Here is an 11,383-nt window from a genome sequence, read left to right as displayed (position 1 = left end):
TTGTGAAATTGATAACCAGATGAAAGTTATTATATGGAGCAGGCCAAGCATCCTCATTATAATTTAGTGTACAAGTAAATTATAATGAAAATTTACTGCACCTATTAAGCAAGCAATGCATGAAGAAAAAATAAATTCAAAGGCTTATTTTTACAAAAGAAAACACCAAGCAAATACGTCAAGAAATAAAAAAAAAGAAAACAGAAGTACACTTTGTGAAAATTTTAATGGAATTGTCTCTAATTTTAAATATCACTCACAGCTCTAATATGAAAAATTACCTAAATCACAGAGTTAATTAACTCTTCTGTATCTATGTATACTAAGCAGGCCATCTAATTTATTTCTAAAGGGAAAACAATTTTGCGTTTTGACAGCAGAGGTGATAATTTCCCTAACTGTGCAAATACAGTGGACATTTATAAAAGTGTTACATGATATATGAGTTGTCAGCTACTTTAAATCCAAAGTTCTTGACCTTATTGTTTAAGAATATAAATGAGTGAAAATATTACTGAAGATACTTAAAGAAAACACTAGTGCATTTTTCCCTCATTTCATTTTAGTGTTAATTCTAAAAGATTCTGTGAAGGATTTATAACCTGCAAACATTTCTTATATAAAAACAGACTAATAGAAGCAGATGACAAATTTAAGAATGTTTTTTAAAATATTTTCACTCTTTTAGTAATGCAAAAGCTTTACAACAGAGCTCTGTCACAGAGCTAAGGAGCGAAATGTACATAAAAAAGTAACAAGAAAAGTATATAAAAGTACACAGTGCAGGAAACATATTTCACAAAATTTTATAGAACACATAATTAATTTGTATCATATCCAAAGTATTTTTAACAATTAAAGAGAAAAAATGCAAAAGTTATTTAGTCTAGTGTGAAGTGAAATACACAAGATTTTCCCCTTTATAATCATAGTTTATAATATTTGTGTATTTCTATATATTTTAATAGAACAGCACAAACACAGAATAGGAAAAGGAGATCTGAAAAAAAATATTAATTTAAATGTTGTTTTGACGTTTTTATGTTAGCTACCTAGCATAGTAAAAATATTGCCTTGGAAATAAAAAAAAAAAATCTGGCCTTAAAAGAGAGGCTGGTACTTCTGCATTTATTCTAAACATAAGGTATCTCGGCCAACCTGATACATTCTCACAATATATTACATAACACCAAACTGATATCCTGGTTATTTAATCCAGTATTTGACTCTGATTCAAACCTACTGCAGTAGAAGAACTATATCTCACTTCTTCTGAATTTCAATTCTCTTTTGATTTTCTTATTGTACATCAAACTTTAAGCTGCTCAAGTGTTTTATCACTCTAAGGAAAAAAAAAAAAATGAATAAGCAGTCAGTCTGAGTTTTTTTAGCTAGCCACTGTGTTGTAATTAATCTGTTGGGCAACACAAATCTTCAAGTTGAGTACTTACTCTGTTTCTGTATATGAATGTCTTTTATATTATTTTCTGGGCATATTTGTATACAATTACCATAATGCAGAGCACAGAACATAGAGCAATTAATATTGCAAATATAGCAAAGTACAGACTGCACAAATTCTTTGCTGCTTTTTATATTTGAAAACAATAGCTTCTCACTGCTTAAAAAGATACAAAGTTATTGATCACATTTGCAAGAGCAAAAAATATAAATTAAAAGAAGGCCAAAATTTTGAAATAAATTTATTTTGTAAATGTATTTCTAAAAGCTTTTTTCCAAACAAAGTTAGGAGACAGTCTTATCTGATTTTCAGTGTTGACAAATAAACACAGTCTATTTTTAGAAGCAGTTTTACATTTCCTCGATTGGGTTTCTTTCCTGTTTTTCCTATAGCCTTACCTCCAAAACAGAGCACAAATTAGAATGGTGTTTCCCATGCACATACAGGACTCAAAAGATTCTAACTGGTTTTCTCTGTGAGAGAAAACCCATACTCTAATCCACAGGAAATGCATATGGAACGACTTCCTTTCCCTTCATTCAGCTGAGACCAGTGGTGCTGTTGGTGTACAGCACTCTGTCTGCCTCAGCTTCTGTTCACTGCAGTGTGGAAGGTCAGGGTGGGCACATTGCAGCCGCTGTGGCTGCTTAGTGAAGACCAACTGGTCTGCAGATCAAGGTGCTGAGTGAATTCAGAAAAAAATTACTTAATACTGAGAAAACTCTTGTCAAGAAGGATAAAAAAAATCACAGCGGAGGAGCAGTATGTCGAGTTCCTCCCACACACTTACCAGCCCCATGGTGTAAGAGCAATCTACAAACAACAGCTTTTACAGACAGTTTAAAGTCAGAACCTTAAAATTTCTGTGATCTGCACAAAAATTGTCTTAAAGTAATCCATGCAAGACTTGATAATCAGAATTTTGTATAAAACATATAATTAGGTCATCAGTATGAAATGTGTAATTTGCAAAGAAACATAAATTTGCTTCAATCGTCAGTGAGGTAAGTTTTCTTCTATGGATTAAAAAAAATAGCATCTTTTTTCCGATATGTCCTAGTTTGCATTTTGCTTATTAGTCCAATCTCAAATAAAATGTGTTCAATTTTTGTAGCAAATATATTTCCTTTTTTTAAAAAAGCCCTGATTTCTGTTATTCTTACTACTACTCAAAACAAATTGAGAAGCCTGTGGTATTGCCCTATATATTTCTTACACTTTTATACAGACATACACACTCACAGACACACACCTATCAACACTTAGTCCTTCAAGTGCTATTCTTACTGTATGTTAGCTCATAGTTCTATATATTTAATTAGTACATACATAAAATGATTCCCAATCAATGAAATTCAGATAATTAATAATAATAAATAAAGTCATCTAATGCAAGGGCTATAACCTTCAAAGCCTGGTAATTTCCAAGTCAAACAGAATGTCAAAAAGAGCTCTGGAGACCAAATCCCCATGGCTGCTTAGGACTTCACCACAGCTCTGAATACCTTTTGAAAGTTCTTGCAGAACCAAGGATTGCAGAAGTAAGCATTTAAATTTCCTGTTAACTGGTAAATTGTTATTTCACTAACATTAATAAAGCACATTGACTAGAAAAGGTGAATGTACTACAAAAGTCAAATAGTACTGCAGGCTCCAATTATCCAAGAGAATCTAAAAAGGAGCTTTGTTGAAGTAGCTCCACATAAAAGAAAACTTCCAACCTAATAAAATAGTAATATGCAAACAAATTGTCTTTAGAGAAACATGGGGTTAAATGCTATTTTGTTATAGTTTTCTGCATTTTTTTTTACAAAGCCAAATAGTTAAAAAAACCCAAAAAAAGCAAAACCAAAGCAAACCAGACTGCTTAAAAGAAAAGAGGAACTTAATTTTTCGTGGTCTTCTGGTCATTATGTGATTTGGCAGAGACAGTGGTAGCTGACAGAAGATTGATCTAAGCCTCGAGAAGGGAAAAGAGCTAAAGGAAAAATGCAGCAAATCACTTGACCTTTCCTGTCTCTCTGTTGAACACTGACACACAGACATATGCAGACACATACACACACATGCACACCCTCTATCCCCTCTCTGCAGCACAGAAGAATCTTGACAGAATGGCAGGAAGCACGCACAGAGCAGTCAGGGAAGGATATTATGTCAGCAAGCACGAATAAAAGGGGTATAGGTGCTTCCTTCCCTAAACTGTTCCAGAAGTGCAAAATGGGACCCAAAACTGTCTACTTCCTTCTCTGAGCAGAACTGTCTGAATCTGCTCTGCTGCAACACCCCAGACAGAGAATCCTTTGAGCAGTTACACCTGGAGAAATAAGGAGTATCAAAACAAGCCAGTAAAAATATTTAATACATAAACAAGAATGCAGCCAGAGAAAAAAACAAGTTAAAATGTGCTAGAGTTAATAGCATTTTCATGGTTACTTTACAAAAGGAACAAACTTGTCATAAAGATGTCCTTGTTCCATTAAGCAGCTTACCTTCTGAGTGGATTAATTAAGTTAAAACTGAAGAACAAAACTATTTTTATTTCATTATGTTGGTATAAGGAAGTAAAGAAAAAAGTGCTGTTCCCTTTCTCCTACCATTTTTAATACATAAAAGTAACTTTAAAGGTCTGTGAAATCTTTTTGCGCGAACCTGTTTTCTCACACAACTTTTGAATCTATGTCTAGGAATGTGGATGTAGTAAGTAAGAACACATCATCTACTTTTCTCATGAAAAATCAGCTGCAAAAATGTGACCATGAATATTGACAGTGAGGGACAATATTAAGATAAAATGGTCACTCAAAAGTAAAACGTTTTCTGTAAAATCCCGACTGACTATGTTGCACACACAGACAAAGACAGCTACACAGTGAAGAAACAGCTGGGCGTTGTGCATCAATGGAAGACATCACTCATTTTGGGTCTCTCACCTCCAGCTGGATATAGTTTAAAGAAACGCAGAGAACGGTGAAAATAATTATCTATCATGTTACGTGACTGAGATCAGCTGACATTAAAGATGGAAGTGGTTCCTTATATTTGCATGGTAGTTTGGTTGTACGGTCACAGCAAAAGTTTGGGCCATTAACAGAAGGTTATGATAAAATTATCTATGTCATCACCATGACAATATTCCAGTAAAGCAGCAATGGCATGATCTACAGTATGCTTCTCAGGAAGAAAGCCATGCAAAAATGAATCTGAATAATTTTAAGCTTTCAAACATCTGTCCACAACACTCTGATGTAGAAATTAAACATAACCTACACTTATGTGTTTTCATCTTATGGGCAGGCTGCCATATGAAAAGATTGGAAGAGAGTTAATTTTAATCTACTAAATGTAACTCTCATGAGATCATGGATTTGGCTACAGGAAATATATAACAAACATTTAAGATATAATGGATATATGATAATAGATTAAGTACTAGAGACTTCTAGAGAGACAGTACATAAAACCAAAAATCTGTGCGCAAAGAATATATGTGCAATCTGTAACTATCAAGGCTTATTATCTTTGCAGTTATTTACCCTGATTTCTGACTTATGTCATAAGCTTGTTTAACAATGGAGAATAATTCCAGGGCAATGAAGTTCTGAACCAAGGCAGGAGTAAAATGTTTCATAAAGTTGCAAACTACAAAATAATTTCCAGTATGTAAATTTTTACGTAGAATTTTAAGAGAAAAAAAATATTTTATTTAAATTCATATTTCATTCATTTTTCTACTGATTTTGAAAGTATCTGTTGGACTCATAAGATTATTTCAACTGATGCTCCATTTATTTGTTTACTTGTTTATTTATAAAAGATGTGTTTATTTTAAATCTGAACTTCCAGAACTGTACTTTATTTGCTTGCTTACATTTCAATATATTCCTAGTATAATGAAAACGTAGCAATGAATTGCAGAAAAATTCCTTTTGCAGCTAAGATACTGGCTTGATCAATAGTGTTATTTTTTTATGCCTTGGAACAGCCATTAGAATATTTTGCAATGTGATTTTTTTTTTTTTTAACTTGGAATGAAATACCTCTGAAGAATCATTGTAAGAATGCTTCAGACTACTGTGATCTACGTAGCTTATAACTCAAATACAGTACCAAGTTATCTTAACATAGCAAGGACTTCTGCATCATGGGTGGAAGTTTCTTGTTTTGCAAAGTTCCCCTGAAAATTTTTTTGGGGCAAACTAAACATCATTGCCAAAATAGCAGAGAAGATGATACTTTCCAACCAGTTTCCTCATTTCACTGTTCCACAGAGACTGCTTTTCAAGAGACTGAGGTATCCAGACACAGAATATCTCATCTGTAGCCACCTCTTTATTTGAGCCAATCCTTGCCTGTATGAAAGGAAAATAGTGACTTTAGCTTGTCTTTCACAATATGTGCTGACAGACATACACCCAGCGCAGTGGTTGATTTTTATGAATATTGCATGGACGCTATACTAAACCTAGTCATGTTGGTAAAGAACCATGACAGGAGATAAAAATACTTCTATGTGATCGTGGAATTTGTCAGAGATGGTGAGTCATTCCTTGCAGTACACCATTGCAACCACCAGATGAAAAATGTGCTTGCTACACTTGAGGAAGGAAGGAAGACCTGGCTAATTTACAACATTTTTGAAGATGGGTTAAATGAAAAGCACTATTGGATTTGTAAAGCAAGTAATGAAGACACTAACACATTTCAAGGAAAACGATTAAGTGAAATGTTGGTATAAAATATATACCTGTGAAGAGTCAATTTTAAAATGGCAATAATTATTGGTTGGTATTTCCATATGTCCCCATCATCCAAAAGAAAAAGCTTTAGAGTAAACAGTTTGAAGAAAAAGTTTGCATGTTTATGATTAGGTACATGATATACCCTTAGCACCTAGAAGGACATAATGGAAGTCTGACCAATACATATGGAATAAGTTCCACAAGGTGCTTCTGACTGGGTGAAGCATAACAGTTTATTCAACTGGACATAAAAATAATAAAGGGGAAAAATAAAAGGACTGAAAACTGAATCACCTTATTAGTCTGAAGTGGCTAGGAAGAGGAACCCGAGTGAAAATGGAGTAGGGAAATTGGACCACTGCAAATTCACATAGGAGTCTTGACAGTTTAGAGCTAATAATTTTATTGGATTGCATTATATTCACTAGATGCATAAAGAATATTGTGAAAGGTGTTTTACAAATTCAGTTTGTCATTTATTGAGCCAAAGAAGAGGAAGCACTTGGTCACAAGGTTAACATCTTGTGAGAATTGAAAAGGTCTTGGAGCTACTCTGATATGGGTCTGCTTATATTCAGAGACTTATTACACACCAGGTAAAATACTAATGCTACAGTTTGGGAGCAGTCTTAAGCATAAAGGACTTTGGAGAGTGTTGGCATATTACAGGAAAATGTTAAGATCTGTAGTGTTATTTCATCACCTGAAAGCAGTCTCTAATTGTGGTTAGATCTAGATGTACAGATTTGTTACTATTGTTTGCATGTGAGGAAGTCTGTGGAACTTAAAACCCCAAAATAGCTTTTACGAATCAGGGGATTATTCCAGGTAATATTGGAAAAAACTATATAATACAATATCAAATTGTAGTCTGAACTTGGGTACAAGTACTTAGTAATGCCAATATCAGTTTTAGATTTCCTCTATTGAAGAAACTATGGATTAATTCTAAAAAGGATTATTTCCTAGCAGATTTTTGACTACTTTCTGCTTATAATTTCTTGAATGCTAGGAAGCTTGGTGCATGCACTTAGACAGTGTCTGTCTAAGTTAAGGTCAATGTTGAGTCTAGAAGCAATAGGAGGTATGGATGTAGAAGACAATTAAATTTTGGATAAAATGGATGGACTTGTCAAGAACTGTACAGTTCTCCTTTGTCATCTTCCAACAAGCTCCAGAGAAATTTTATACATCCTGACAGATGATCCTCTTCTTACTCAAAGAATCCTCTGGAATCCTCCAAAAGAATCATTCTTTTTCTCACTGTAATCATGTGAATTTGTAGTTTAGCAACATAGCTAAATTCTGCTATTCCAGATTTGTGTTGCACTACCACTTCATCTCTGTGAGGAAGAACTACGTCTTCAATTGCAGACACCTCAATCATATTTTGAAAAGGAACGTCTTACACGTTTGCAAATTAATAATTTCAGGAAGTTTTAGAGAAAGGAGAAGGCTTTTAGAAACAGTATTTTTGTGGCATAAATAAATGGAACAAACCATAATAAGAACCCAAAGTGTCTTTAAATTAGCAAGCAAATAAATGACTGAACACTGTAGTTGGTTCAAAGACTAAGCTGAAAATTAGGAAGGCTCATCTGAGGAGGTAGAATAGGGGGGAAAAAACTGTGGATGAAAATATCATAAAACTGGGATCGTGAGTGTAGAAATTAAGAGAGAAAGCCCTATAATAAGTTCCTCATAAGAAAAACCTCTGCCATAGAACAGGCTCTATAGAAACATTGTCAAGGGGTTAATGAAAGAAATCCTTTCTAACATAATTAATGTAAGTGACAAAAATTGCCAAGGTAAAGCTTGAATGAAAGGAAAACTGTTTCAGGTTGTGATGGGAAATATCTTGACAGGAAAACTGTATAAATATGTTGGGGCAGCATAACATTCTTTTCTGGATTGGAAGTGTGGCTTATGGTGTTGCCATTTTAAGAGTAATTTGAGGGGTGTCCAGAAGATGAAAGAGATAGGCGTTACAGGATTTTGCTGGTAAGCATAACTTCTGTGATCTTATAATCTTGACCTGAAAGCTAAAAAAAAAAAAAAAAAAAAAAAAAAGCATAGGAAAGACCTCTATTAGGTATTATTTTGTAAAAGATTGTAATTAGTGATGATAAGAAGAAGCTGAATATATAGAGACATTGGGAAAGAGCTCAGCTGATGGGATAGGGAACTCAAATATTAGTACCTGATAATGGACATCAATTCCCAAGGCTTGCTGCATTTAGAGATATAATAAATCTTTTTAAACAAAGAGTATTAAGGAAATGTTTGAGTTACTCATCAGTTTCCCTGTCCTAATTGCAACAACCTATATAATACCTTGAATTTGGCTAGCTACTCAAGCCAAAAATGGATAATGACTCTCAAACATATCCCTTAACAAGGTTCAGCTTCCTACCAGAGAAATGAGGCAATTAAACATGAAAGGGTTTTACAGATGTCCTGAGCCACTGAAATTCCACAAATGCACAAATGTTTGGAGTGCCATGGAATATCTGTATGCCAGACTCTCAAGCTATTTGATAGTATTTTGCTGCATGATAGTATCTACTCAGGCTTGACAATTTTGATTATAATACCTTTGATACTTTAAAATCTAACCTAACCGTAACCCAACCAGCCACCCAAGTCCATCACCGACTCTCCAAAGGTGGAAGAAGTTTCAGACTATCTGCTTTTAAATTTAGAGAATTTTACTGATTTCTGTATTACTGGTTTCTATTTCTACTCCTTTTAGCTCATACCAACATGGTAACAGATCCACCGCTAGTACTAAAAAAAGAAGTCAGATAAATTTTGTGAGCAGAGTTAGTACCTGATATAGACTTCCGAGTTTGAAAAAATGGAATACCTTTATGTTGTATAATTTTGGCTCCTCAGTGTAACCCAAACTGGTTGTTTATTTCCAGCTAGAGAAGCTGGAAAATGAGATATATTATTTCTGTCTAGAAATAATTAGTCAGCGGCGTTAGACCATTTCAGCTACAACTACACTACTACAGAAACAAAAAGTTGGTTTTCTTATAGCATAAACCTAAACACATAACTTATGTTTATTAGTTTATTAGTTTATAGTTTATTACTTATGTTTATTATGTCTATTAGAACCTTTATTAGTTCTTTAATGAAACTTGAGATCAGTGTGCCCTTCATCTGGTAATTTCTTTCTTAAAGAGGAATGATTAGACAGAGAGATGTTCTGCTTTTCTTTTGTGCATATTCAGTTCTAGAACCACATTTTTTCTGCTTTAATTCCTTACCTTTCCAGAAATGTGAAGAATTAAATATAGTTCTTCTGAAATGTAGACTGCGTAACATTGTGGAGAGCTGCTAAGCTGGTAACAGTTCCTTCTTTTTGTATGAATGGTAAAATGATAAATATCAGTATAAAAACTATGACACTCCCTGAACACAACTGCTTGCCCAGAGACAGCTGCAGGCTTAAAAGGAGGAGAAAAAAGAAGGAAGGAAAAAAAAAATTTAAAAAAACCCAAAAATTTAAAAAAAAAAAAAAAAAACAAAAAAAAAACAACCCAAGGAAAATATATCAATCTTCCCAATGGCTGTGACAACTCAAAAATCTTCCAATCCCGCTCAGATAATTTTTTTTTTCCCCAAGGACAAAAGGAGATGAAATTTATGTCAGGAACATAATAGGGCTAATAATAAAGAAGCCCCACACTATATTTCAGTGCAGAGAAATGAGGAACTACCTCTGTGAAATATGTGTCCTTTACAATGGCAAAGCTCATTAATTAGGACAGGTTGCTGCTCTTAAACAACAAAATACAGACAATTTATGTAGAAACACATGAATTCAGAATGGATTTGCTCTGAAAGAAGGGAAGAAAAGTACAGTGGCAGTGTAGCAACAAAACACTCGGAATTACAAAGAATTTACATGCCACTTGATAGGAAATAAACTTTGCACATATATTGCCTTGTGCCTCGTGCCTGCAATTCTGCATGTCCAGGATGAAGCACCTGTTGGAGAAACAGAAGATTCTGACTACTGAGAAATAAAGTATGTGGCCATATCTGTTAGCATTAGCCCACCATACATAACTGGCTGAATCTATTTGCTTTCTACCTCCGGGCTACATCTTGACAAGAGAGATCTTTCTTTGCTGGAAGATACAAACTGAATTCCCACTGTTTTGGAACTAGGAAAACGTATAAGCAGATAAAGCTTCTTATAAGAAAGGAAAGATAACACGGAATTTGCTGTGTAAAATAGGTAAAAAAATTGCATCATGGGGAAAAAAATTGTCTGAAATAACTGGCTGAAGAATAACTGGAAGAAGTTTTCCATTGTTCTAGCTTAATGGGATATTCTAAAAATTTTATTTTGTCTTTAGTGGTTAAAAAGCAGATAAACAATAGATATAATTCTGTTAAAAATATTCGCATGTAAATAGAGAAATAGAGAAATCTAAGATATGCAACACACAGAGAAATTATGCTGTGATATGATAAAGAGCTGAAAGAGCTGCAGCTTTGTATCTACATTAGCTGCAAAGACATAGCCTCATCTAATAATAAAAGACAAAGACATAAATAGCCTTGTCTAATAAAGTGTGCTGCTCAACTACATCACAGCTCATATTTAGTTTCTGAAAACTGTGCTAAGTAACTAATTCATACTTTCCACATGAGGATTTGATCCTCTAATTTTTCACAGGATTGGAGTCTGACAGCTCTCACCTCAAGAGTTGTAAAAGCAGAATTTCTACCAAAAGGGATGGTGTTTACCACAGAGGTACACCTGCTGCTCTTTGTAACTACAAAATCCACAAGTGAGCATCACACTCCACTTATGGAACCTCAGCTGCAATCACTCCTCTGGCACTTGCAGCTGGATTTATTTATTTATTTATTACTCGTATACAATGCACTGCATTTGGCAATAGCCAATGCAAAAAGTCAACATCATTGACAAAGAAAACAGACATAAAATGCTCCTAATTTGAAGAAGGAAAATACAGTGGAATTTGCTTGATAGTCTCCATTGTATCTTCATGAGCATTTTGCTTGTCAGATAGGATCATTGCCAGCATTGCTCATCTTACAATTATCCTAAAAGCATGCTGAGAAAGCAAATACATAATCAATACAAAGAAACATTACCTAAATCTTATTGTGGCTGTGAATGTACATTATGTTT

Source organism: Cinclus cinclus, chromosome Z (assembly GCF_963662255.1).
Source record: "Cinclus cinclus chromosome Z, bCinCin1.1, whole genome shotgun sequence".
Lineage (NCBI taxonomy): Eukaryota > Metazoa > Chordata > Aves > Passeriformes > Cinclidae > Cinclus > Cinclus cinclus.
The sequence above is the reverse complement of the archived record's forward strand: the minus strand, read 5'-3'. Positions refer to the sequence as shown.